The 27,970-nt window shown below is 36.2% G+C and overlaps 1 long non-coding RNA gene across 1 annotated transcript in view; it reads left to right on the top strand.

Annotated features, from left to right (window-relative positions):
* The window catches only part of LOC118528435 (uncharacterized), a 1,879,419-nt gene that overhangs the window by 1,595,594 nt on the left and 255,855 nt on the right, over positions 1-27,970 (top strand). The window contains exon 7 of the long non-coding RNA XR_013446214.1: positions 17,832-17,994. This is a non-coding gene — a long non-coding RNA (uncharacterized LOC118528435). The remainder of the gene's footprint in view (positions 1-17,831; positions 17,995-27,970) is intronic.

The following is a 27,970-nucleotide window of genomic DNA, read 5'->3' as shown; positions in this document are numbered from 1 at the left end:
TGGGTGGCTCAGTTGGTTAAAGCCACTGCCTTCGGCTCAGGTCATGATCCTGGAGTCCCGGGATCGAGTCCCGCATCGGGCTCCCTGCTCGGCAGGGAGTCTGCTTCTCCCTCTGACCCTCCCCCTTCTCATGCTCTCTCTCTCTATCTCATTCTCTCTCTCAAATAAATAAATAAAATCTTTAAAAAAAAAAAGAATTACGATTTCTTAATGCTCATTAAAATGAAGTAGGAAATCATGGAAATCATGACTATAAAAGTCACTTTGGGTCACTTTACTGATTCACTGCTACCTCCCTTAATTCATCTTTGATGTTCAATTTCACAAATACTCATTAAATGCCTACTGCGTGCATTGTATCATTTGCCTTAGATTCATGCAACGCTTTTACTGTGTGACGTTTTCAAAAGACCACAATGCTTTAATGTGCTGGATGAATACTCTCTAAGGACAGCTCTTCATCAAGCTAGGTAGTAGTATATCTGTTTTAATTTATGCCACATAGTCTGATTTTAAAATATTCAAGTACTGAGCAACAATACCTCTAAATCAATATTTCTAAATTATTTCTTTTTTCCTCTTTTCAATCATAATGTTATTCATTGAGAGAAAATACTAATGACAAATAATAGTTCCATGGGAAGATTATTTCTGATATTAATATAAGAATCAACATGTAAAACATGAATTAGACTCCCACATTAGTATTGCTATGTTCTTCCCATTAATAATCTAGTCCTATATTATAATGTTCTCCCAAGATATTCCTATCTGATATCATTTTTTTTATTCCTTGCATTTCCTAATGTGGTTATTTTGATGTTATAGTACTATATTCTGGGTATGACTTTGCATGCTGCATTTTTAACCATTTTTTCTTATCCACTGATTTGCAGCATTTATATATATCGGTGTTCTAAAAATAAGAATTAGCTTAATTTTTTTCCATTTAAAAACTGTATTTTTATTTACTTGGTGATTTTTACTGAAATATGTATTGGAAAGCATGTGTACACTTAAAACTATAGTTCTGCAGTACTTTGACTATTTCTTTTTAGCAAACATTAAATAATTCTCACATCTGATAGCAGTCTTTTGAATATTCTCAGTGGGAAGAAGTATTTGTCCTTTGAAAGCATATTTGAATTTTTTGAAATAGCCAAAAGTTATTCATGGTCAAATCTGTTCAATAATTTTGGTGATCACACTGGGCAGTACTACTTCTGAGCAAAAACAAAATTGAACCATAAAAATAAGTTTTCTTGTGTGACTCATAAATGCATTCTGAAGGAAATCTCTCTAGAAGAGTTCTAATGAGGGAGTCATCATTGAAACAGGGTGGGATTTCTGGTGGGATTACCTTGCAGTGAGTTTGAGAAAGCTCTAAGAGAGGGATATTAAGACAAAGCTTGATACAAGCACATAGGGATGGCACCTAATCTAGCCTTGGATAAAGGGGAGTCAGGAAAGACTTCTTTGATAAAGTAACTCTTGAATTCATGAAGATGAATAGCAGTTAGATACATAGAGAAAGGTGAGAGAAAAAGATCATTCTAGAAAGACAGAACATTATCTACAAAGGCAGAAAGGCAAAAGAATGTGTTAAAATCTAGTTCTTTAAGGCTGGAGTATGAAGTTAGTAGGAGATGATATTGAAGAAAGAGGGAGAGTCAAGGTGGAAAAGGATTGTAAATGCCGTGATGGGAAGTTTAGACCTTATTTTGAAGGTAAGAAATGTTATAATTCATTTAAGTGGGCAGCTGACCTAGGTAGGGAGAGAGAAAAAGGAGCAATTGCCAAGGTATCAAGAAGGCAAAATCAATAGACCTGGTCACTAAATGTGAGTGATGATAAGGAAAAGTAAAAGTAAAAAGTGCAAGGTAGCCTTTAGCGTCTTAGTTTGGAATCCAGGTTAGATGGTGTGTCTGTCACTGAGTTAGAAAACATAGGGTAGGAAAAAATAAGATTTGCTTTGGTTTAATAATGAGCTAAGTTTGGGATGTATTACATCAGTGGTACCTATGGGCCATACATGTGGAACTGTCACTAAGGCTGATCAGTATTTGGTCTGGAGATCTGGGGAGTAATTTGACAGGGTATTTAAATTCGGAGTCGACAATGGACAGCGAATGAAGCTGTGTGGTGAATGCATTCCATGGCTTCAAAAATTTGTAAAATGAGTTGGAGAAAGAGATGATGAAAAGCTTCTGGGGAGCCACAGATTTTCAGGCTATTGTGGAGAGGTTCAGAGGATATACAAAAAAAAATGAAAGGAAAAAAGGGGGGGGTAATGAAAGGAGAACTGGAGACCAGGGTGTCATGGAATCCAAGGGAAGTGAGTGTTTTACAAAGGAGGAAGTGGTCAATGGTGTCAAAAGCCTTATGGTAAGCACTCAATACATATTGGCTGGATGAAACTCCTAGATGAAATAAGAAGACTGAAGAATATCTACTAGTGACATTTCCAGAGTATATTCTGTGGAGTGTATGGGCAGCAGCTGTAGTGCAATGACATTTAAGAGTGATAGGAGGGTTGGAATTGGAGACATTGATTGTAGACCACTCGTTCAATATATATAATTATAAAGGGAAAGAAAAGGAAGGCTGTCACTAGAAATATCATAAGGATCAAAGGAGATTTGTTTCTTGAGTAGATGTGTTTAATATAATTTTCTGACTTTAAAATTAATACTTGTTTATAGTAGTGCATAGGAAAATAGAGAAAGATACAATGAATAAAATTAAAATTATTCATAATAGACTAATATATATCCTTGCATACGTATTTCCTTGCATACATATTGTACAGTGATATTGGGCATGTTGATGAAGTCAGCCCTCAACATTGTCTTTTAAATCTCTGCAATCCAGACCGATTGCCTACTATGTCTAGCTTGGAGCTGTTTTCCTAGAAGCTCCATTTGTTATCCTCCTTTGAACTCTTGATGCATTTCTTCTGTGTTGGATTTCCTTTATCTTGGAACCATTTATTCATTTTCTAGATTTTTCTCTCTTATTTTGGTAAAATATAGTATCCAGTAGCTAAAGCAGAAAGGAACATGAGAAGTAAAATTCTCAGTTACTTTAGATATCTGAAAATATCTTGATTACACTCTCAGTTGATTGTTTACTGAGCTGGGGATAGAAATCTAAGTTGGAAATAGTTTTCCTTCAGAATTCTGAAGGCATTGTTCCATTGTCTTTGAGTTTCCAATGTTGCAGTTAAGAAGTCAAAAGTCATTATGACTTTGTATATGACCTGTTTTTAATCTCTCTGAAAACTTTTAAAAATTTTGGCATATCCACAGGTTCTGAAGTTTCACAATGATGTGCTCTGGTGAGGGTCTATATTCATCAAGTAGACTGAAGACTAAGTGGGCTCTGGAAATTTTATTGAATTATTTCATTGATGATTATTGAAAGACAATTCTCCATGACTTTGCAAACTTCAGCCCTGTACAGTTGGAGAATACTAAGCAAAGGACATTTTTTATTAATAAGTGGTCTTAGAAACTAGAGATAGTGTATCTCCCTAGAAAGATTTAGAAGCATGCTTCCCCAGAAATGTTCTCGAGTAGAGAAGATTAAAGCCTTCTGCTTCTTCCTGGAAGTATTTGCTTAAATTCCAGGATAATGCATAATCTCTTTCTTTCTGGAAGGAGAATGACAAGATATGTCAGCAGCCTATAAAAGCTTAGTTTTCTAAAATTTGGGAAGCCTCTCCAATGGGGCACCACATGGTATACACAAGTAAAATCCAGCCCTCATTGTGTCACACTGTGGGGGTTGGGGTGTAAGGAAGCAACACCAAATGCTATTCCTGCTGCTGTTTTTGCTTTGAGTAATAAATGATTTGTGTCTCTGATGCAGAGCTATTGTGTCTTCATCAACATATGTTTATAAATCTGTGGCAGACTAAGTTGTGAACTTTCAAGGGGAGTAAAATCTCTAATCCATTCACTGTTTCTGACTTAATAATGGTTACTTCTTGTCCGTTTTCTTTATTTTTTCTTTCTAGGGATTATACCTCCTGGACTGGTTCAATATTTTATTGCCTATTTTCCATCTCAGATCATCTCAACTTTATTTTCTACTGTTCTGTCATTTTTTTTTTCATTTCTGCTGTCATGTTTTTAATTTCCAAAAGCTTGTCATTTTCTAAATGTACTTTATTTTTAATAATATACTATTTTTGTTTTGTGGAGGCAGTCACTTTTCTTATCTCTTTGAGAAAATCAGTGTATTTCAAAGCTTTCTTCCTTCTGCATAGTAACTGTTTGGTTTTCTTTACTTGTTTTGATCTGCATCTTTTATATTAAAAGCTTCTTAGATTTCTAGACACCTTTGGTTAATTGTTCAGATTTAAAAGTTGGGGACTAAATATTAAATAAATATTCTATTTACTTAAGTAGCATGTGTTGACTTTGAACTCGACTTTAGGGAGATGTTGCCTGCCTTTTATTGCTACATGGTGTCAGGTGTTTTTGGTGTCTCTTCTTGGGTCAGTCAGAATCCCCAGAAAATTCTCTGTTATTGTTCTGTCTTGAGGGTAAAGTCCAGATTGCCAGTTTTCAGGGAATAGAGAAAGGGATGGGGAGGGGAGAGGGAGTCTCAGCATTCAGTAAATACATATTTTTTAAAATTCTCATTTGGTGAAGAGTAACTCCACCAACTGTGTCACTGTCCCCCAGTCTAGAAATCCTGTGTTTTGCTCTCAAGAGAGTAAATCTCCAGACTCACCCTAGTGCAGAGCATAGGACAAAATAGGACTGCTTTCCAGTTTTCTCAACTGTCAGCTTAGGTTTTAGCATCCCAAATCCACTAAATTTGTTACCACTCACCCGTTGCTTTTTAGCCTCTAAAATTCTGTTGCTATTCTTTTCTCTCTCACTCTTCCTTCTCTTGTGGGTTTATGAATAAGTATATATATTTTTACTGATGTTGTCGGGGGTCTCTGGAAGGAAAAGCATTAAATGGATGCATGCAAATTGTTATCTTTCCCTGAAACCAGGTTTACTTCTTCATTTGGATTTTTTGCATTTACCCTTTAAATACATTTGAAATTACAAAATGAAGATCCAGCATTAGTTTATGTTTTTTTTTTTCCTCAAATATACCCAGATTTTCAAAACTATTTTAAGTGATTCTTTGTCCTTTGGCTGGTGATGGCTTGTGATTATTAAAAGCTAAGATCTAGTTCAAGACTACCTATTGTGTTTCATTCATCAATTCATTCAATTCTGGTACCAGTACCATAGGATTTTAATGATGATACTTCTAGCAAAAAGCTTAATATCTTGAACACAAAGACTCAAGGGAAGGATTGTTGTTGTTTTTATTTGCCTTTCAAGAAAACATGATACTTAACAGTGCTTAAACACTAACAGGAAAGACCAAGAAAGAAAGAAATGATAATGATAAGAGAGAATGAGAGTATAAAATTTTAAAAATGTATTTATTCATTCAAATATAAAATTATTTATTAAAATTGTATAGTATAGAAATACAAATATATTTTATAAAATTACCAAATTTTATAAAAAATTACAAATATATTTATTCATTGAAAAATAAAAAAATACATCATTTTTAACCATCCACGATATGCTAAATAAGGTCTCTGGGAAGGTGAAATGAGTGGAATAATGCCAATTTTCTTTCCCACTGTGTAGAAGTATCAGAGGGCTTTATATGTAATGAATATCTTATAGGTCCTATAATCAGTATTTTCATGCAATTTTACAATCCACTTTTTATATTAATACTGTATGTGGGTATTATCATCCCAGTCTTTAAATATATAGAAACTGTGGCTCAGAGAAGTTAAGTAACTTGCAGAAATTCACACAGCCATGAAGTATTACTACTGAATGTCAAATTCGTGTTCTTCTAGTCTCCCAAGTGTAGGAAAAAAATTTTAGGAAAAGAATTTGATGATTTTCTAATGTAATACTATCTAATTCACATAATTTATTTAAGAATATGGTTTTCTTTAGCCTCAGTGTAAGGTAGCATTTAGAATATTAGAGAGAGAAAATATTTACCATATTTTATTAAGTCATATTTAATAGATTGTGTTCAAATAAGAGCATGTGAGAATTGAATACATAAAATCTATAAGTGCATTACTAAGCCTATTTGAGACTTTTCTTTCTGGTTCCCAGACTTTTAAGTATTAGGAACAAGTCAAAAATGTTTTCTATATTTCCATGTTCTAATTAGACTGGGAGTCAGCTAATAAGAACCAACTGAAAGCCCACAGTTTTGATGGCTATCCCTAATGTTAACTTCAGAATCAATCAAGAATCTACTGTGCCTTAATTTGGTAGGAGACACATGATTTGATCTTATAAAGCCTAGTAAATAAGATAGCCAGTGAGTAAATATCAGACATGATTTTTAAAATGGCTTATAGATTTTCCCACCAAAATCAGATCAGTCTGATCTTTATGTGATTAACTATTTAATGTAACAAGAGTTTGTAGTAGAATCATGTTCTTGCCTTTAAAAATTTTACCTAAGTACAGTTGAAAAGAAATGATGTTGCTCAGTTTAAAAGAAAATCACAATTCCCATCTGATATTTAAGTCATTTGGTATCATTATTAATTATTATTTTTGTCCTCATTTATATGGTTTCTGGGTTAGAGTAGAATGTTTTTTTACATCCAAGATACATTATTATATTATTTCCTTAAGCCTAATAAGGGTTGTTTTATAATTTAATAAATGAGAATGTATTTATTCACTGTTATCGTCAATATATATTTATGTTGCTTTAAGTACATCAAAATCGGATATAAGCTCTTCATTGAGGAACCTTGCCTTTTCATAGTGGCCAAATGAATGAATGGTTAATTACAGGAAGTGCTGCAAAGTCCCCAAGTACAGATACAATTGTGTGGGCATTCATAAAAAGGAAAAATGATTAAACCAGTTGGAAAATTAAAAAATATTATCTCTGAGGAGGTGGCATTTGATCAGGCCTCAAAAGGTGGTCAGGAGCCATTGATGTTAACCGAACAATCAAAGGAGAGGGACACAGTCACCTGTGCTTCTCTCCTTCTTCCTGTGAAGAACAAATAGAAGAATGTGGCAGAAGTGAAGCTCCTATTAACATGAAGGCACCCTAAAAAATGAAAGTTAATAATGTCCTCTTCAGAGGACTGTGAAAATGTCATCAGGTTGTTTTCATTTGCTTTGTATTATAAGAGAAACTTTTCTGACCATATCATTCACAGATAGAGTAGGGTGAAGGTTCAGTTAAATTATGAAGGAACGTCCAAGACGCCATATCTTAAATAATACAAAATGCATTCCTCTTTCACGTGGCAGTCAGCTGGTCTAGGCTTGCAGGGTGCCTCTTCTCCACTGGGTCATTTGGGGAAGCAAGCACCTCCATCTTGTTGCTCTGCAAGCCCACAAGGCTGTTATATTCATCCTTGTAGTGAGAGCAGGTTAGGTTCATCTTCCACCCAATGACAAAAGTGGAAAAGCCAATGTCCAGGGAAAGATGACTGCTCACATTCCATTAACCTGAATTTAAATACATGGCCACACTACCTCCAAGAGAAGCTGGAAAGTTATTTTCTGAATAGACAAGGGGAAGAAGGGGGAAATGGAAGAAGGGGGAAATGGATTTGGAGGAAGCGGGAAAACTAGCAGTCCACCACAGATTTTTGTTGCTTCATTTTGTTTTTATAATTTCTCAAGATTCGTAGAAAATTTACTATTCAGATAGTTTTGATACCTTTATAGAACAATACCTTTAAGAACAATACAGAAGGGAACATTCTATAATTACATGGTTAGTTTTTAAGAGACTTCTAGAATAACTTGTACGTGTGGCTAATGCAACTCCCAAAGTTAAGTTCAGACAGCAAAGTAAAAATGTGACTCATGCTCTGTTTATGTGTTTAACAAGAGAAGATCTGTGATTCTCATATTTATTTGACTGTTCCTTAACAACAGTGTTCACTGTGCAAAATGGGCATTTCTGAAGACAGTAAAAAACCTGTCCTAGATTATGAGTTGCAGACCACTCAGATAAAAGCATGAATTTGATATACATTATGATTATTTAAATCACTTTTTAAAAAATTTTATTATGTTAATCACCATACATTACATCTTTAGTTTTTGATGTAGTGTTTCATGATTCATTGTTTGCGTATAACACCCAGTGCTCCATTCAATACGTGCCCTCTTTAACACCCATCACCAGGCTAACCCATCCCCCCCATCTCCCCTCTAGAACCCTCAGTTTCTCAGAGTCCATAGTCTCTCATGGTTTGTCTCCCCCTCCGATTCCCCCCCTTTATTTTACCCTTCTTACTATCTTCTTTTTTTTAACATATAATGTATTATTTGCTTCAGAGGTACAGGTTTGTGATTCAACAGTCTTACACAATTCACAGTGCTCACCATAGCACATACCCTCCCCAGTGTCTATCACCCAGTCATCCCATCCCTCCCACCCCCCGCCACTCCAGCAACCCTCAGTTTGTTTCCTGAGATTAAGAATTCCTCATATCAGTGGGATCATATGATACATGTCTTTCTCTGATTGACTTATTTCGCTCAGCATAATACCCTCCAGTTCCATCCACGTTGTTGCAAATGGCAAGATTTCATTCCTTTTGATGGCTGCATAATATTCCATGGTATATATATACCACTTCTTCTTTATCCATTCATCTGTCGATGGACATCTTGGCTCTTTCCATAGTTTGGCTATTGTGGACATTGCTGCTATAAACATCAGGGTGCATGTACTCCTACGTTTGTATCTTTGGGGTAAATACCCAGTAGTGCAACTGCTGGATCCTATGGTAGCTCTATTTTCAACTTTTTGAGGAACCTCCATACTGTTTTCCAGAGTGGCTGCACCAGCTTGCATTCCCACCAACAGTGTAGGAGGGTTCCCCTTTCTCCGCATCCCCGCCAACATCTGTCGTTTCCTGACTTGTTAATTTTAGCCATTCTGACTGGTGTGACGTGGTATCTCATTGAGGTTTTGATTTGGATTTCCCTGATGCCGAGCGATGTTGAGCACTTTTTCATGTGTCTGTTGGCCATTTGGATGTCTTCTTTGGAAAAATGTCTGTTCATGTCTTCTGCCCATTTCTTGATTGGATTCTTTGTCCTTTGGGTGTTGAGTTTAAGAAGTTCTTTATAGATTTTGGATACTAGCCCTTTATCTGATATGTCATTTGCAAGTATCTTCTCCCATTCTGTCGGTTGTCTTTTGGTTTTGTTTACTGTTTCCTTTGCTGTGCAAAAGCTTTTTATCTTAATGAAGTCCCAATAGTTCATTTTTGCCCTTGCTTCCCTTGCCTTTGGTGATGTTTCGAGGAAGTAGTTGCTGCGGCTGAGGTCGAAGAGGTTGCTGCCTGTGTTCTCCTCTAGGATTTTGATGGCCTCCTGTCTCACATTTAGGTCTTTCAACCATTCTGAGTCTATTTTTGTGTGTGGTGTAAGGAAATGGTCCGGTTTCATTCTTCTGCATGTGGCTATCCAATTTTCCCAACACCATTTGTTGAAGAGACTGTCTTTTTTCCATTGGACATTCTTTCCTGCTTTGTCGAAGATTAGTTGACCATAGAGTTGAGGGTCCATTTCTGGGCTCTCTATTCTGTTCCATTGATTTAAATCACTTTTGTACAAATGTCCAAAGACAGAAGCACAACTTAGAGTCTTGTCAATTCTTTAACTCAGATTGTATCCATTTTGTGATAGGGACCAAAAAAAACATATAAGACGTGTTCAAAAAATCAGGCCTGATTAATACTTGTAAAGTTCTCTATTATTTTATAAAATAGACAAATAGGCTACCTATAGGAATCTCTGCTAAATTTTAGTATTAATGAAGATTCTCTTTAATTTGTAAGTAAACATTTTAATAAGTGATTATTTTAAATACTATTGAAATATTATTTAACAAGGGCATATTTTATAAAGTTCAGTTCAGTTTAACAAGTATTTATTGAATGCCTACCCTGTGCAAGATGGTGTGTGGTTCTAACTTAACATGCTGAATTAGGATGACTTTTGTCACACGGGCTTGATTTTCCCAAGGGTGGCTAATTAAAAGGAAGTGAATGCCCAGTTCTCTTTACTGAGAAGACATATATAAAATAAAGTAAAATGATTACCATCTCCTGTACTATATATCAACAAAGTAGTTAACAGACAAATGAGCATTATTATAAATAAACTTTACACTGAAAATGATTGTTCCAGGGGTCTGACCTCCCTGGGCACCAGAGTCAGTTCTATAAGTTAAGGGAGTATATAAGATGAATGAGATATGGCCAGACTGTATTTTATTTATATATCAATCTCTAACTTACATAAAAACCTCAAAGGCAGAAGGAATCTAAAATTAAATGGGAAAGGAAAAAGAATATGAGTCCAAGAAAAAAAATTCTCTGCATATATTTTACTTATCAGACACAAAATTAGTTGTCAGATTTCCCCTACTTCCTCTTCCAATTGCTTTAATTATAGCCCGAGGCAGGAAACCCAACAGCAATAGGAATGGGCTGAGAACTGATTGGATGGGTGGGTGGTGGGAGAAAGGGCCAGGAGAATAGATGGGATATATGGTGGGAAAGAAGCATACCAAGAGACCTTGGCAAGGAATCACGTTGAACTTAGAAATTACCCCCAGAGAAAGAGCACACCAAAATAGGATTCTGAAGCCCGTAGTGGAAGGACAGTCTCACCTACTTCAATGCATCTAGAGGCATCCTTCTATTCACTTAATTCAGGTTATTTTGCCTTTATGGTTTTATTTCCTATGATAGTTTCTTAAGTGCAGGAGTGTGTGATGTCTTCATTTTTTTCTAAGATTCCAACCTAAAAAAGATAAAATAAAAGCATAATGATTCGTAAAGGGCTAAGCAGCCCTTGTTTTGAAAATCCACTTACCCCACGTACCCTTTTTATAAATCAGGTAGACTCTAACTGGTACAGTTATTATATTTACACAGTTATCAATTGTGTTAGTCATAAAGAAAAAAAAAAGCTTTCCATTTGATATTTGCATAGCATTTGCACTTGCACTTTGATATGTCAGTTAATACCAATTAACAGAAAATTGAATAGCAAACCAAGAACAGGGGCAAAAAAAATAACAGAATGAGTCTTTGCCTCAGTGTGACAAGAACTTGGATTTTGAGGTGGGAGTAGGGTGGGGAGGGCATGGGGATGAAGTGAAGAGGGATGAGTGATAAATTGACTGAAAAATAAAACGGAACACATGGAGCATCTTAAGAACCACCAAATTACTTTCAAACCATTTGCAGACTATTGTATAGACGTTAATTTATTTCCAGGAGATAATTTTTGTATATTAGAATTAAAAAGTCAGCCAAGACCCGTTGTTGCTTTATCCATTATTTATGGAGACAGAAATGAAGGAGGAGAATGGACACAAATTAGAATCGCCTAACTGTTCTGAGAGTACCCTAAAGTGTTGTGATTTTATATGGCCTGAAAATGCAGAGGATGATTGGGAGTTGCATTTCGGTCCTTGGACCTCTGGAATTAAAATCGCTATGCAAGCAATTTCTTCCCGTTACAGTTATTACCATGGAGGGAAGGTAGAACTTTATTTTTCCTTGACTTCTGAAGATAGATAAATAGATAAATATTGATACATGTAAATCGACATAAATGTATAATTAAGTCCAATCTTCTGAAATCTATTTATGTTAAAATATGACCTTATGATGGAGTTATTTTACAGAATCTTCTCCATAGTGAATTTAGGTGTATCTTTGAAACCCTTGGAAAGCTTACCTATCTTTATAACCCCAGCTGTTGTTTATCTCTGTAGACTGGTGTCATTTTTCTGTCATCATTTTCTCAGGAAAGGGTGACTGGATTCACTGAGTCTCAAGAGAAGTTGTTAATTCATGCATCCTCTTATGGTTTCGTTTTTAGCTTTTCATAATACTTAAGCACTTTGAGGTCCACGGGTCAACATCAATGCTGTCCCTAGATGGCCATTTCCTTTTGTGGGCATCACGTGTAGTTATTGGCATGTTGTAACCAGATCTGAACTAGTTTGTAAAAGGCAGAAAAAGACAGAATTTCTGCGTATCTTATGGGGCAGAGGGGTAAGGAGAGGGGAAACTCCAAAACTGAGATCAAAGCAAAGATATTTTACTATTTCAGGCACTTGGGAGTCTCTGAAACAGTTATGTTGTTGAGTGTTTTTTTCCCATTCTTTGTGTTTTTTCAGAATCTTTTGGATTGTACTTGAATAATAATTCAAGACTCCTTACCATGAAATTTTGGCATTATGCATTTACAAAAATGTAAAATCTATTAAATCCTAATATGCTGTGACTCAAATCTTGGAAAGAGAAAGTTCTTTGTTTGCAGCGTGGAACCTGCCATTCTATTTTATTATTGCAGAAGTTCCCAACAGGCATATTCACGCAGATTTAATTATTAAGCCATGAACGTATCTTTGAAAATTTCCTTTTATACTGAATGCCTTGGAGTAATTTAGAATTGCTTTTTCAATCATCTTAGGTGGCAAATCAAACTTCAACACAGAGTATGTTTTCAAATGTTTTTTGGAAAATGAAAATCACCAAATTGATAAGGGCATCAGGAGGCCATGACGCATAAAACAGATAAAAGAGGAGACCAGATCAATGTATTGAGGTCTTAGGGAACGACTCCATCTACACATCTACTGGAAGAGAAGCTCAGTGAGGGCAGGGTCTTCATCCGGTTTGCTCATTACCTTATTCTCAGAACACAGAAGAGTGCTGGGCACTTACATGGGGGCTAAATAAAAATTCATTGTATAAATACCTGTGTGAATGAGCCAGTTAAGTATCATTTACAACCCCCACCTCATCGCCACTCACACACATTTCTGAGACAAAGGGAGATGTTGAAGGTTTCTACGTGACATTAAACATATACATGCAAATATACAGAAATATACGCATATCTGTATATACGTGTGTGTGTGTGTATATATATATATATATACAATCTCCAATTATAGACTTGGGTGATGTTGACTGTAGGAGACCAATATTCAAAGTGATTCATATTTTATATGAAACTATAACTGACTCTCAGTAGGACCCTAATATCTCAAGATGTTCTAGATCGCTGAAAAAAAAGTCTCTATTGTTTTTCTCCTTGATTTGAGTTACTGAGAATATGAAAACAGGAGAAATAAGGCTTTACTGTTGATAGTAGAAAAGGACTATAGAATAACCCAAAGCTCTTTTAAAAAAATATCCCGTGTATAGTTTCTACAGGGATTTTAAGGAAATGGCCTAATAAAAGCGAAGCTTTCTGTACACAAATACCAAATCATTATGTTCTACACTGATTCTAATATAATGTTCTATGTCAATTATACCACAATGAAAGAGTGAAGCTTTTCAAATGTCATGACATTTACAAGCTTATTTGGAAATACTGAATATTTGTTGAATATTAAAAAGTTCTCACTCTCAATCTTTCATTTAAATTAATAAAAATGTAATTAACAGGTGTGGGTGGTGTATGCTAATATGCCCATATATAGAACCCACATGAACACAGAAAGAGGAGAGTATATGAGAAAACATGCTGTTTAAGAATATAAATGACTATGGACTTCCCTTACTGTTTTTCACCACTTGGGTTTTACCTGTAAAGTGTCTAAATAGTTTCACTAACTGCCAGACTTTTCATTATGAGGGACTGATCTTTAATCCCAAGATCACATTCAAATATATTCTCAATAGAATACATTAACTACTGCCCCCTTTTATTATTAAACTTGTAGAAGAGTTACAGGAACACAATTTGGTACTTGAAACATTCAATACAAGTACATATTAGTTGGTGTCACTTACATAACCTAATGCCCATGAAACTGTTGGAGGGGACTCTTCTCCGCCCGGTAATTTAGATGTCAAGAAAGTAACTAGAAACTAATTTTCCTAAGTCAGAATTGGGAAAAGGTTTAAAAAATATGAAGCTTACTACAATCCTGACATCAATACTGGACTAAATCATCATTTATTTATTATTCTGTCTTATATCAAAGCAGAAAACCTCTAGGCTCATGTACAATAAAATATTTTAGCATTAAAACTAAATAATAAAATGTCAAAGATAAAAGACTGATAACCCACTCAGACATCTCTCCTCTACGGCTTAGGGAAAAATCTATCTAAACAAGTAGATTTTGCAGAGCACTGACCCAGTCTCAGTCTCCAAACCCACCCATTGTAAGGACACTTAGACTTGCTTTGTCTTTCCTTTGCTTTCCTAGGTTGAATTCGTATCTGCCAAGTTTTTTATATGGAGTCTCATTAATGGAAATATGAAAATATCTGATAATGCATTTTGTAATTGCCAATGTGAATTATAAAATAAACTCAGAGTTGGTGTTTTTGTCCTTTGCAGGCTGCTGGAAGTCCCAGTTTATACTTTATTGATATATGTGTTTTTGAATCCAGTGTGCTATTTTGATGTCCATATTTTTTCTCACGATATATTCAAAAAATGAATTTCTGTTCCTTCTAATATAATTTCTCAGAAAGAGTAGAGGAGGTCAGACAATAAACCTGTTCTTTCACACTTAATCACCAGTGATAAGACAACAGAGAACTGGGTCATTTTATCGACAGCTTCATTATAGTTTGCCTTTGGATACGAGTCCCATGAGTATAGAAAATGTAGCAAATTAATATATACTAGTTTGACCGATTTCACTGAAGGAATTAACTAAATGTTCAAAAGAATTTACTGGCCCATACATACTAGTTTCACCAATTTCACTGGAGGAATTAACTAAATGTTCAAAAGAATTTACTGGCCCATACATACTAGTTTCACCAATTTCACTGGAGGAATTAACTAAATGTTCAAAAGAATTTACTGGCCCACCTGGTAAAAACTATTCAATGAGTAAAATGTACTCTAAGGCTTTGTTTCCTGGACCACATAGCTTCATGTGACTGTATTCACTCAGATATAATTAATAAAACAATAATGCCAACTCCAACTCTGCTATTCTTACATAGCAAATGAATTAAAATTGAAATTGAAACAAATGGAGCCTAATGATGTCACTACCAGGGCTCGCTTTTTTTTTTTTTTTTTTTGGATGAACCCCCAGTTCATCAAATTATACTTTTCAATGACCCCTGCCAGAATGCCAGGAAATAGGGGAGGCTCACCAGAACCTTTGGAGAAGAGACAAGGCCATGTATTTTCTTGTCCTGCCGCTGTCCTGGTGGCCGCTAAGGGGAAAAGATGAGAAGTGTGTAGTTGGTAACACAGAATCATTCTCGGAGCATAGGAGAGTCTTGGGCAATGACGTGGTGGAGTCGCAAACTCAGAATCTGAAAAATGATGTGATTTCTTATAATAAGGTAGGGCAGAAGATGAAGCCGGATCTTCCATCGGCTGCCATTCCCCACACACAGACCAAGGTTTCTTCCTTGGATTGCCATTGCACCACTGCCAGCAAGTTCAGAGCAAAGCACAAAGCCTAGTACGGATCCATTGTTCCAGTTACTATGTGAGCTGGTTTCTGCTTTAGCCGATTCAACAGGTGCCATTAAGTGGAGAAAACGGCTTATAGAAAAACAAGGAAATTTCATTTAGGAAAAGGCTTCCTTCTACCTCCAGCAACATCAAGTTGGGTTCTGTTGAAGCTGCAAATTAAGTAGTAAGAAAATTCATATCTTTGGCTAAAAGCACACTAATTTACTACCTGCTCTGAAGCCTATTCCTTCTACCAGGCGCTTAAGAAACACAGCCCATGGAAACTGACAGGGAATGTATAACAAAGTTGCCATGGTCAGTGTTGGGAAAAGGTGCTTTCATATCACAAAACTAATTGCAACTGATTTGGGGGAGGGAAGCATAAAAAGCTGACAGCTCAGGGAAAAACACATCATGGTGTATTTCTTCGAAAACAATTGTACTAAATACTCATTAACTTTAACATGTTCTGTCCTCAGTCTGTCATAAAGAGAATTTAAACATTGTTTGGAAAACAGAGTCCTAAGGTACACAAATTGCACACAGTCATAAAACACAAACTATGTATATGAATATTACCATTTAGACATCCTTTAGTATAATAAAAGAGTAATTTGGCTCAGTAATATACCTTGGCTTAAATGCAAATAAAAAGATGCATTGAAGGACACAAAAATGGTACTCAAATGCAGGATGTTGTATTACATAAATTTTTCAGGCGCACAAGATTGGTGTAACCAGCACAATTGCCAGTTTGTATCTGGGGAGTACTACTCTATGTATTGTGCAATAAACATTATACAGCACAATAAATGAGGCAAAATAGCTGGGAAAATATGTGAGGGGAAAGAGTAGAGAAAGGATTATAAAATATCTTTATGAACATTAACATAAATGATGAGTTACAATTTTCCAGCTTTATTCTTTTGACAAATTTTCTACATAGTAATGGTTTCCTCATATACTATCATTTAGAAACATACTGCACAACCATATACCTATAAAATCTATAGTTTCTTTTGTCAGGTTTGTTGCTGTTATTCAGTCTGCGTCAAGTATGCTAGCTAGTTAGGTGGTAAATTTATAGCATATACACTAACTGGATTTTCTAAACACCCTCCCTTAGAAAAACAACATGAAATATAATAGCAATGCAAAACACTGGAACGCAGTTTCTGTTATGTTGAACCAGGGAGCAGAGCATCCCTTGTGTTCTGTGGCATCTGCCCCTGAGCCAGTCGTCCCTGTTAGAAACCCCCTTATAATTATTACATCATTTATTTTGTGCTCCTCATGCATGGGTTTATATTTCCCCATTGTCTACAACCTTTCTGAAAGCACGAAATTTGCATCCCTACTTTTTCTGGGACTGATTTTTTGGAATGTTTTAGCTTGGGTAATGTATTCATCATATCTGTGACTTACGATGGTGTTTTATCGTTTGTTTGTTTGTTTTTCCTTTTGCTGTCACTATTTGATTTTTTTCTTGACATTGGCAAGCTCATTCGGTTTTGTTCTCCCAAGCATGCATTCTAACCTCCCCACCTTCATTATGATGAGGGAGGGGTTAATAGCTATTAATAGATATATTGCCCTTCTAGATTCCAAACTAGCTTTTAAAATTTGTTTCCCTCCCTTAATTTATAAATATTTTAATCAATAATGTATCTATTATTTCCCAAGTGAGCCCTAAGGAGTGTGTTTGATGGCCTCACACAAGCCATTCCAAGAGAACAGCCTCTCTCAAGCAGCTGACACCAGCGAGCCCCGCTAGTTTTTACCTCTCGCTAGTCCCTGTATTTTTGGGTTAGTGAATAACGGCACACTCACTCCATCGCTGAACCAATGAAATTGATGTGCTGTGCAAGTTCCCTCACTCTTGTTTTGCTGAACTTGCATTGTATCGCCCACTGCATATTCAGTCTGAAGCTAGCCGGAACAAAAAGCCAGCCATCAGAGAAAAACACTGTCTGTCCTCAATGCTGTAATTCCACTTGATCAGCATCAGCTCTGCATCAATAATTAGACAGGGGTCCAATAATTATGTTGGCAATGCAACAGCACAGTCAAAACTTTAGTTATTTCCATGAAGTGATTTCCAAGGGCCGAGACCAAGGTTTGAGATGGATGCTCCCCCCGCCCCCCTTTACCGATAACATCGCAGATGATTGAAAACGTGTGCCCTTTGTATTGTTTGGAATACCCCCTTCCAGTTGTTGCTTCGCATACCAACTAAAGAACTATACTTGCTTTCATATATGACATACTTGCTTTTAAAAATCTAATTAAAACTTTCTTTTTGGTCCTTAGGTAGAAAGATGGCTCTGTTGAGATGAGCTCTTAATTAATGCACTGAGAGCTTACGAGTCCCACCTCTCAACAGGAATGATTGACGTCCAAGGATACATAAATTACACTAATTGAGCTCTGCCTCTACACAGGCTTTCCACAGCCAACTCATCAGAGAAGCTAGGTGAGTAGACCAGCATAAAGAGTTATTTCAATATGTTCTATGCTTTCCCAAAGGGGGAAACAGAAACTTTCCAGACTGTTGCACATTTATTATCACAGAAGGCAGTTCTTTTCTTCAGTTTTAAGATGTAAGTTTTGTGTTGTAGTTTTTTTTTTAATTATAAAAATTAGCATTTTTAACATAGCCATTTAAATTTAAATAACCGCATTCTCTTTGCAATTTTCAAGCAGCAAAGCTCGCAAGCCAATTACAGTATGCAAAAATCACTTGGCATCATTTGTTGATATTAAATTGTGTTGCATAGCAACCAACGCGTATGCTACGGAGGGATTGTTTGAAATCAAACCCAACCTTAGTCCTTGAGTTTGGTTTTGAGAAATGTACCTAATTGTAAGCACACCTAATCCCCAGCCTCACCAAAGACCATACTGAAATGTTTCTTTTATGTTCATTTCATTCTGAGGCTTTCAGTTCATCCATTTCTTCTATGCTGTTATAGGTATTCGGAGGCTCTGACTTTCCTAAGATCTAATAAACCACTTGGTATAAACTAGATGGCTTATTAGTCTAAAATAAAATTAAGAGACATGCTATTTGATAGAAATGAAGACAATTATATCATATTAAACATCTCCATCTATATCTTAAATTTTTATTCACAAATTTTTAAAACTGTCTCAACAACTGTGAAAAGCCCACCATTTTAATTATTTTCAAGGACAATATGAATAATATGGGAAATTTAGGATATTGAATTATTTACTTAAAATTTATCACTAAAAATATATGTGTCATTCAGACAAAATGAAAATAGGGCCTGAGTTCTACTGTGTAAAATTTTAAATGGCAAGAGTAAAAGGATGAAGACCACAAGAAACCTAGATGGAGAAATTATCAAGCATAAAGTGGATACATCAAAGTGAGTAGAAGTGGAAAAGCAAACAGTGAGAACAAAAGGGAAAGAAAATCCAAATGATAGAAATCGTGAAGTAGGTTTTAGAAATAATAAATAAACTGCCAAACCTAAACATACCCCCAAAATCAGTACTGGCAAAGGTAGAGAAAATAAGTGATAAAAGGAAACAGGACTGGATTCAGAAAATATTTCGGGGGACCATCGTGTCCTAGTACCAAAAATCAAACAGAATTTTTTTTAAGATTTTGGGTTCCTAAAACATTCCGGAGAACATGTTGCCCCCACACTTTCTCTCTTTCTATTCCAGCGCACTTTGCTGTGCCTACTGTTCCAAATTGTGAAAAATGTGGAGCCCCACTTAAAAAGAAAATCATAAGATGGCCACATTTCTATCAAATAGCTATATCATTACCTGGGAGAAAACCTGAAGTGGAGAAAAATTGAGAGAGATCAGAAAATCCTGAGCTTATAATCTCGTAAAAAAAAAAATAAAATGCTTTTAACATCAAGACTATCTTGCTAAGACTGAAATGGAATAAAAATGGAACAGTTTCTTGACTGTTAGATGCTTTTATTATCTGGTGGCTACCAGGACCCAAATATAATGTATCGAGACCATTGAGGTATAAGTCATATAACATTTTCTGCTTAAAAAAAATTATTTAGGTGTAATGAGCATGAAGCATGTCTCTCAAAAAATCCAAGCCTTTAATTTTCTGTAATTATGTGTTTATGTCCCATTCTTTCATCAAATGATATGTGCTGAGCAAGGTAAGGTACATAAGGTAGTTTTCTATGAAGTTGTGCTTGGAATGACCTAAATCTATTCATCTCTCTTGAGAATCTATGTATTTAATAATCATGAAAAGGCAGTATCACTGTGTGCTTCATTAGTCTCTTATCTGTAGAAATATTTATTAGGAGAAAAAGTAACCATATGCTCATCAGTTGGCAGATAGTCCTACTTGAATTCACATATTTTTAATGCAGTTCACAAAAAACTCAACATACTTTAATAATACTATATTAACAATACCTTTGGATTTAAATCGGTAAAATGTACCAGAATTAGTATCAACGTTTTTCTTCATAGATGTTGGGTCATCAAAGTGCTGATGCCTGCCAGAAAACCGTAAGTCATTATGAAATGGAGTAGTCAGCACGGTGGTGAGCCAGGGCCACCGTGCCTCGAATGGAACCATTAATGTAATAGCCTATCACTCAAGCTAATAAAATCAGCTCTTACTCTAATCTGTTTCCGAACGTGGGCTATCAGATCCAAGTTTCCAGTGACTATATTGCATCATAGTCATATTATTATTATTATTTGATACATGAACGGACAAACCCAGAGACGTGTTGGTTATCCTCTACTATTGTACTATATACAGTAAAATAAAACCTCAGTGAACTCTTCTCTTGTCTTCAAAACAGAACACTTTTCATATACTTATTGCTTCAGTAGGTTGATAGGTTTCTTAAACTCTTTCCTCGTTTAGAATTCATGTCATTCTTCAGATGTGGGACTATTCAGTTAGCTGGACAACTCATTATTCTACCACTGTTTGGTCACTGGGTGAGTTGCTTGTTTGTAACTGCAACAGCAGTTTTAAAGGTTTTGTGGATTTATGTAAAATAAAATTTGTTACATTTTTTTAAAAGACAGAGTATACAGAAAAAAATCAACAAATACACTATAATATCCTGTAATATCAATGCCAACATAGTTTTGGTTATAATTTTAAATAACAAAAACTAACAATAGAAAAAAAGACACATTTATAAAAGCCTCTCCCCTCTAAAATAATGGCTAGTTATAATGTCTTAATATTTCCTCCACAGAAATGCAGAGCCCTTTAATTATCTACATACCATTTATGCCTCCACTCTACAAGTTTTACTCATGGATTTTTATGTACCAAGCACTATTTTTAGTGCTAGGGTTGTAACCGTAAGCAAAACAGATTAGAAAAAAACAAAAAAAAAAAAAACAAAAACACCCTGGCCCTCATAGGTCATGCATTCTTGTGTGGAAAAACAGACTGTAAACAGAATAAATGTGTGTGTGTGTGTGTGTGTGTGTGTGTATGGGTGTGTGTGTGAGAGAGAGAGAGAGAAAGACAGGGACAGAAACAGAGAAATAGTGGTAAGTACTCTGAAGAAAAATAAAACAGGGGAGGATGCTTGGAAGTGCTTTTGTCAATAAAGAAGGTTTTATTGAGAAAGTGATACTTGAGCAAAGACTTGAAGGAGGTGAGGGAAAGGCCTCTGTAGGCAGCTGGGGAGCATTCCAGGCAGAAAGAAGAACATGTGCAAAGCTCTGAGAAAGGACACTCGTCCCGGAGGCAAGTGGCACGAAGGGGCTAACGGCTGGAAAGCAGGGGTGTAGGCAGGAGAGGAAGAACATAGCAGACTCCTAGAGACAGACGGCTAGAGGCTACTAATCAATTTTAGCTTTTAATCTATGTAAGATGCGAAGCTTTTAAAGTATTGTATTTTGTTCTGTGTGTGTGTGTATGTGTGTTTTGTTGTTTGTGTTCTGGATGTAGAATAATACTGGAGGATTTTGAGGAGGAAGATGGCATGAGCAGATGTATGTTTTGCAAGGACGGCCCTGGATACTGTGCTGGGAATAGATGGAAGAGGAGAAAGGGCGGCAGCAGGTACACTAGGTAGAAGACCATTAGAATAATCCAGGCAATGGCTCGGACCAGGACGGGAAAAGAGACCGTGGCGATACGTGGTTTCACATTCCACATATGTTCTGGAGGGAATACCGACAGAATTTTCTGATGGGTTGCGTCTGAGATGAGAGATCTAGAAGAGCCAGAGATACCCAAAGTTTTTGGTCTGAGCAACTAGAAGGATGGAGTTGTAGGTTGTTAAGGTGGGGAAGGAAAACGTTTGTAGTGTCCTGTTTTGGACCCATTTACTTTGAGATGCCTATTAAGTGTCCAGTCGGAAATGCCAGGAAAACAGCATTAATACAAGAATCTGTTCTTTAGGTCTTGGTTAGAAATAGGACTTTAGAAATTCCCAGCATAAAGAAGGTATTGAAGTCACCAGACTGGGGGGAAGTCACTGAGGGACCAGTCATGGGTAGAAGCAGAAAGGAGCATCAAAGGCTTAGACATGGGCACCCCGATGTTTAGAAGTCAAGATTCTGAGGTGTAGTCAGTGAAGGGGGAGGAAACCGGAAAAGGATGGTTTCCTGGAAGTCCCGTGGAAGCCATTTGTAAAATGCTGTCCTCACATCAAGGAACATGAAGATTAGATGGGATTAGCAATGTTGGATCATTGGTGGTGTGGTGGGAGAGAAAATCTAACTGAAGTTGGCTCAAGAGAATGAGAGAAGAGAAATTGAAAGTTCTCTGTACAGACCACTCTGAAGGAATTTTGCTATAAATAGGAACCAAAAAAAATTACATGGTAGCTATAGGCAGAAGGTTTTTAACCCAAAAACTTTAGTATCACTTTGTCATATTAAAAAATGTTGATTTTTAAATTTTTATTGAATCATTGTTAAATTCATAGATACATTTGTGAAAAATCAATACCTTTCTGCTCTGTACTTTTCTTACTCATGTGTATGCTTGGTTTTATCATTTGCTCATTCTGTCTGAATTCTTCAGAAGAGTTTTAAGGTTTTCTTATATAGAGCCTACACATTTATTTATTTAAATTTATTTTACAAGTATGGGCACATAAGCAACATCCTTAGTGTTTACTTGATCAATAATAGAGCAGAGAAAAGAAACTGTTATACTCAGAGGCCCTCAAATTCATACATCAATTTGCTTTATAGATATTGGACTGTTATTTCAACACCTAAATTACTAATTTCTAACATACAATATTTTGCCCATGTTTTTGCAAGTGGCAATTTGTACGGTAGCCAGAAAGTAAGTAAAGAAACAGATTTTTCATATTTTCAGAAGTAGATGTACCTGAAATGAGCATCATGTGTACATAAAAAGAGTAAGTTGTAAAAATAAAATATGCTAGGTTGGATAATCATCTATAATGTTAACAGTCCAATTGCTTGTCATGTAGAGGAAAGTTGTGCTTTAATTAAGCAATAAGACATGACAGGGTGTGAATTATGGAGTAATAATTCTTGTCTAGTGTATTGTTAGACAAGAGGCCAAGGGCCAGGTGTCATTGCATACACCATGCATAAATTATTACACTGTAATTTAAATCTAGAACTTTGTAGAATAACTCTAAATTATTTTTCAAATAATTTTGCAAAATAAGAAATATATTGACTATATTAAATTCTGTGTTAGAGACTATATTGTAATGTGGTAAAATTAAGAAGCTGAAAGAAAGCACTTATTTCAGGGAGGGATGGAATATAGCAAGACAATATAGTAAAGTTGGCTTCATAATTTGTTACTCTCCACACAATATTTTTACAGAGATGATTCCTAGGAAGTTGATACATTAATTTGACATTTCTCCCCATGATTAGAAAACAAATAGTGGGAGCTAAGTTTTGAGAAATTTTAAGAGGGGGTCCTTTGGGGCTTTTTTTTTTTTTTCCTTTACAAAGTAGTGCTAACTAACAAATAACTCTAACATAAATCTTCCAGAAAAAAAGTGCATCTCTCTGAAAGAACTTGGCAAGGGGTGGAGCAATTCTACAGAATCTGGGGTCCTTTTAAAATCAGTGTGATTTGTAATCCTAACGCTTTCCCCCTTAACATACCATTTTGAAGGTCCTCTTTTATAAAGACATTAAAACAGATCTCTTATCACAAGAAAACACATTGTTTGAAATACTGCTTTTTTAAAAAAGAAAACTCATTTCTGCCCATTCAAAAGAAAAATGTTTGAGGGTGTGATGTGATTGTAATAAAGAGAAAGTCTACTTGCTTTTCATCTGTAAAGTAGTGTTTCAAAAGACCACTTCCTTTTAAAGTCATTATATTTTGTGCTCCTATTGCTAATATTGTATACTTTCATAATGGTTGAGGGGTTAGCAAGTTCGACTTCTTTTATGAATATCGCAAGATGGGTGTTATATATTACAACCTGAGACTGTTACTTTTGTCTCAGGATTTCCTTTAAATTAGTACATTTTATCATCAAATTTGATCTCTTTCTGTAACTGTGATAACCAGAGATAGCTTAATATATAGATCAAATATAAAGTATTTTTGAAGGGTTCCAGAAACACTCACCTGTCCAGAATATATCCCTTAATATCTTATCACAGGATCATTAATATTTACTCCTCTGGATTAGTGTTTGTGTCTCAGTCTTTTATTAAAATAAAATCCCTTCCAAAGCAATGATGGAGAATCCAGTTATCAGTTATTAATCCCTCAATCTATCCATTTGATAAACCAGTAGATTATTTATCTATAATTGCTTTAGTCCATGACAGAAAGCAGAGAGGAAATGAGACACAAGAAAGGAATATTGTAATAGATATGAGACAAGAAAATTTCCAGCATGAAATGTGGGCAAGGTATTGGTTGGCAGGCCCTTAGGTACTAGAAGGTGGCTTGAAAGCACACTTTTGACATGGTTGGGGGTAGAAGAACCCTAGGAAAGGGAACAGAATTATGAGTTCTTCAGGCAAGGATGGACTGTGTCTTATTCGGTGCCTAGTATGTGTCTTAAATGAGGAAAGAGGTGGGAAAAGCCAAAGAAAATTTTATCTTCAGTACCGAACAGTCTCACCCACTTTGTAACTTATATTAGGTCCGTAAGTCTATCACAATGGTTAAATAAAACCCATTTTTTTGTACGTTTGTTTGTTTCTGTTCTAACTGAATTGGGCAAGGTTGACTTTTCTACTCAGTGGCTTCAATTGATCCTTTTCTGGAGATACATCTCAATAGGATTTTACTTTATAATTCTTGATATGGGAGACCACAACTTTCTTTCAGTCCTTCTCCAAGGTTAGTTGGGTCAGTTTTGGGCAACTCATATAATGGGTGGCTTTTAAAAAGCATAACAGCCACCCAGAGAGTTATCTTTAGAGGACAGTATTCTAAAATTATGCCATTAGCTCACAAAGAGTGTAAATGAAGAACACCTATGTATTTTAAGAAAAAGGTAATCAATTACTGTGTTTTAATTTTTATACTGTCATGTCCTTGACTTAGGCTTTATCTACTTCTGCACAGACTTAATTATTTTAAGATATTTTAGGAAGTAATAATTTGTGAATATAATCATCTCATTAGTTGGTTGTCATTGGGTCTACAAGCTTATTCAAACAGGCACCAAATGTACGTTGCAGCTGGCCACACCACTCAGTAGGATGGTCAAAATTGCTTCCTATAGATTTATGTTTATTAGGATAAATTCTTTGTGCTTACTTTGTAAGAGGCTCAACATTAGGGACTCTGCATCACTGCCTCATTAATGTTTACAATAACATTGCAGGATTAGCGTTGATTTAGAAACTGAGACACAAGTTCATAGGGTTCCTCATTAAGTAAGCAATGGATACAGTCTTTCAACCCAAGACTATGATTTGAAAGCCAGAATTATTTCCAGTGAACCATATTGTCTCCTGCTGAAGTTAGAGTCAGAATGTTGTTTGTTTGTTTTTTTTAATTAAATTTAGCCCTTACTAAAGCCTTCTAAAGAAAACAAAAACAAAACCAAAACCAAACTCAATTGCCCAGTCAGCAATCCAAGACTCTTAAATTCCTCCCAGTGACCATTCTAGGAACTTTCTCCTCTCATGTTGCTATATACCCCTTTTCCGCTCTAGAACCCTTACACATTTTCAGAAGTGCAACAGCAGAAGTAAGTCGTGAATTAACAGGCATGAGCACCGACTTCATCACGTGCAGAACCAACAGTCAGTTTAACAAAAAGGACCCCATGATTCTGGCACAGAGCAGGAGCATTGCTAACCTTCACTCACGTTTCCTTGTAGTCCATTTCGATGAACTGGTGTCACACCTTGTTTGTGCATTGGAGTAGGGTTGGGAGTTTTGATTATTTGGGGGAAAAACAAGTACTCCCCTCTAAATTAAGGGCAGATAAAAGAAAGAAGACACAGAAGCAATATCAAAGTGTTTTTGCCCATGCCTGAGCCCATCCCTTTCTACCAGGTATGCTTAACATGTTTTTTGTAATTCATCCACTTGACCCCTATCTTATTTCCTAACACGGCTTCCCTGCTTTTTGTTTCAGTTTTCTTCCCTATAGTTGCTGTTTCTAAGGTTTTTGGCTTAGAAAGCAGCAGCCCGGGCTCCTATTCCTAATCTCTCTCCCGTATAGACAGTTACTTCTGATATTGACAACCTCAGGGCTGTCCCAATCTTTGATTCACTCCACCGTAGCAGCTCAGTGGAAAGGACATGAGTCCTCCTTTGTGACAAGGTCACTCATTGTGTAAGTTGGCGAGGTTCCTTGTCACTGCATTTGGATTTAAAGTGCAATGTACGTATCAATCAAGACCAAAGTAGGGAAAGGAATCCTTCCTATCTTGCACTACAATGGTATCATTTTAGCTTTTGGGGTGAGAATTATTAACAACATACCCCAGCTTTCTTTACTCAAAAAACCCCTGCTACAAAGCCAGCGCAGAACAGAAAGCAAAATTATGAAAAACTAAGGTCAACAGTTGCTAGAAATTTCTATTTCTGCTTCTAAAACAGAAAAAAAAAAAAAAAAACCCTATCTTTCAAATCATGGCATACAATATAACCAAGAAAAAAAAAGTACTGAAAAAAATAAGACACTAAAAATAGCTCAGTGGCAGTTTAATAACTGACAAGACTTATTCCATCAGCTGGAAAGAGTTTAAAGCCTTTACCTGCTCCACTCACATGATAGAGATTTACAGTTCATGGCTGAAAGCTCACATGTGATGGGGAAGTATGCGATCATGATTCATCTGCGGATGCATTTTTCTGCTTAATAAGTGGGATACTGTTTGTTTAAAGGAAATTAAAAAATCCCCAAGTTTTCAGGTGTTAAAAAAAAAAATAAGACACAAAGGACAGGAAGGAACGAAAATACTTGTGTACAAATAGCAGTAGGACACCTGAAGGTAATCAGAGCTGCACCTGGTACTCCCGCGAACTCGAGGTCAGGTGTTCTTCACACAGAAATACGTTGGAAGAGAAGAGGTGGGTTGGAATCCTCTAGCATAAAAGAGAAAAACATCTCCCCTGTGAAAGCGAGCGCAGAGACAACCTATGCCACCGAGTCCTTATCTCTCGGATCCCCCTCCCAGCACTCCGTAATTCAAAACAGACAGGCAGCGGGGCTGCACAGATGGTGAGACAATACCCCGAGTCCGCGTGGAGCATCATAGATCTGGCTAGTTGTCTAATTAACAGTCAGCTATTTTTGGATAATACCCACAGTTATTTTACAAAAATGAAAAAAAAAAGATGGATTTATCCTGAGTTCAGATATAAAAATATTTGTACAGGTTGGTGCTTGGGCTTGCGCCATTGTCCTCACATTTCGACTACTGGCCGATTACTCAAACCGACTTCTTGGCGATCGGCAGCAAAGAGACTCTGTGGAAATGATACCTCGCACCATATTAGTGGCATATGACAAAATTTTCGGTCCCGAAAGAAATGTTGGAGGAGGTGATTTTTTTTTTTATTTGCACGTAGTTTTGTTTGTTTTTGACTTTGAACAAGCAGATGGCGGAGAGGCTTTGAGACTTCTTGGCAAGTCGTCCCAACACACAGTACTAGGTTAGGTACAGAGGAGACATTCTGTTAAGTATGTGCTCATCAAAATGATGACCGGGATTCCTGAGTCAGCAGACGATGTTGGGGAAAGTTCTTCAGTTAATGGAATGTGGGGGTTTAATGAGGCTTGATTCGTTCATGTAGAGAAACAGTGTGGGGAAAGGAAGCAACCATATGAAACCGACCAAGTATGTTCCTTGTAAGATTTTTTTTTTTTTTTTTTTTTTGAGAGAGAGAGAGAGCCAGAGAGAGAGAGCACAAGCAGGGAGAACAGCAGAGGGAGAAAGAGAGGCAGGCTCCAGAGCCTGATGTGGGGCTCGATCCCAGGACCTGGGATCTTGACCTGAACCGAAGGCAGATGCTTAACTTACTG

This window comes from Halichoerus grypus, chromosome 3 (genome assembly GCF_964656455.1).
Source record: "Halichoerus grypus chromosome 3, mHalGry1.hap1.1, whole genome shotgun sequence".
Taxonomy (NCBI): Eukaryota; Metazoa; Chordata; class Mammalia; order Carnivora; family Phocidae; genus Halichoerus; species Halichoerus grypus.
Note: the sequence above shows the minus strand (reverse complement) of the source record. Positions and strands in the feature narration are given on the sequence as shown.